Genomic DNA, 1,941 nt, shown 5'->3' on the forward strand with positions numbered 1-1,941 from the left:
CACTGCCGAGGGATTTGTCCATTTAACATCATTATATCGGCCAGGCTGCCGAATGCACCGTCCTCAGCAAAGGGGGCAAAAGGATTCTCTCCCGGGACCATCCCCCCCACCCCGGGACACCGGTGTCCCAGACTGAGCCCCGGACCCCGGGCTCTTCCTGTCCGGGTAATTCCCCGGGGAGTCACGTGGGGAGTCTCCAACACGCACTTCCGGCGGAAGCTGCCCCGACGGACAACAGGCGGAAACACGTCACTGCGGGACCGCTGCGAGCGACGCACACAGCGCGAGGCCCGAGCCGGTTCCGTTAAAACCGTTGGGAATCAGCCCCGGCGCGCGGCCGTTAAAGGTAAGGGCGGGAGTTAAAGGGGAGGGCGGGGAGTCGGCCAAATGTCCCCATCCCGCGGGCGGGGATGTTCACACATTCAGATCCACCATCAGTCCGGGTCTGGGTTCCTGTAGAGATCTCAGTTCCTTCATCCCGGTCTCACTGAACCGATTCACCACATTCAGATGTTCACAGATCCACCATCAGTCCGGGTCTGGGTTCCTGTAGAGATCTCAGTTCCTTCATCCCGGTCTCACTGAACCGATTCACCACATTCAGATGTTCACAGATCCACCATCAGTCCGGGTCTGGGTTCCTGTAGAGATCTCAGTTCCTTCCTCCCGGTCTCACTGAACCGATTCCCCCCCAGCCTGAAACAGATGGGAGAATAAAGATGAAATAAACAGATCACACAACAGTGTCAGTAACGGGGGACCGGGGTTAATGTTTCAACAACACTCACAGACAAATATCACCAGAAAACCCGCGGATCCGCTGATATTTTATCACATTGAACATTAACACAAACACTCACCAGATCCACTTCAGACTCGGGAGGGTCAGTATGAGGCGGCGGAGAGCGGGGACAGATCGGTCTGTCAGAGAGTTTGATCCCAGGTTCAGCACCGTCAGTGATGGGTTTGTACTGAGAGCGGAGACAAGATCCTCGGCACCAGAATCTGTGAGACCGACATTCCTCAGCCTGGAGATGAGAGAGAGTGAGGGTGAAGGACACAGAGAGACAGGAGACGGTACAAATCCCCAGGGTTTATCAGTAACACAATTACTGATCACATTAATGTTCAGTGTCAGACACCCAGTGACTGTAAACACAATCTCCCACAGTCTGGTACTTACCCCAGTCTCTGTATTTTACACTCCGGGTTCCTCAGAGCCGCAGACACCAGTTTCACTCCTGAATCCCCCAGTTTATTACCACTCAGGTTCAGATCGGTCAGTGATGGGTTTGTACTGAGAGCGGAGACGAGATCCTCGGCACCAGAATCTGTGAGACCGACACGGGTCAGCCTGGAGATGAGAGAGAGTGAGGGTGAAGGACACAGAGAGACAGGAGACGGTACAAATCCCCGGTGTTTATCAGTAACACAATTACTGATCACATTAATGTTCAGTGTCAGACACCCAGTGACTGTAAACACAATCTCCCACAGTCTGGTACTTACCCCAGTCCCTGTATTTTACACTCCGGGTTCCTCAGAGCCGCAGACACCAGTTTCACTCCTGAATCCCCCAGTTTATTATCGTTCAGGCTAAACACAAACAGACAAATTGATGAACATTGTGATTAAAATCGTCCGTCTGAGGGCATTTCTCTCACCCGGATATTTCAGGAAACATTAAACCCTTCAGTAATTCACTGATCGTAGATCCCATCACTGTCAATGTCCCTCACTGCCCAGCTCCAATGAATTCACCGAATGTCAGTAATTTCGTCTGTCGGTGTGACCCTGTAAACTCCACATATTCTCTCTCATTCCCTAATGGTCAGAAAAGTGTTCCTGACGTGAGACAGTCGGAAAGGGCAGGTATGAAGGGGAGAAGTCAAACAGTGAGGAAGATTTGAGAATCGGGAAATGTCGATGGGAGATGGAGGA

General features: G+C 52.1%; 1 long non-coding RNA gene across 1 annotated transcript; it reads right to left on the reverse strand.

Moving 5' to 3' along the window:
* Window positions 1-340: 340 nt before the first annotated feature.
* On the reverse strand, window positions 341-1,403 carry LOC132388145 (uncharacterized). The gene is made up of 3 exons (XR_009510159.1): window positions 1,184-1,403; window positions 861-1,028; window positions 341-696 (listed from the first exon to the last, which is right to left on the reverse strand). It is a non-coding gene; the product is annotated as an uncharacterized LOC132388145 (long non-coding RNA).
* Window positions 1,404-1,941: the final 538 nt, after the last annotated feature.

The sequence above is a fragment of the Hypanus sabinus genome, unplaced genomic scaffold (genome assembly GCF_030144855.1).
Source record: "Hypanus sabinus isolate sHypSab1 unplaced genomic scaffold, sHypSab1.hap1 scaffold_2698, whole genome shotgun sequence".
Lineage (NCBI taxonomy): Eukaryota > Metazoa > Chordata > Chondrichthyes > Myliobatiformes > Dasyatidae > Hypanus > Hypanus sabinus.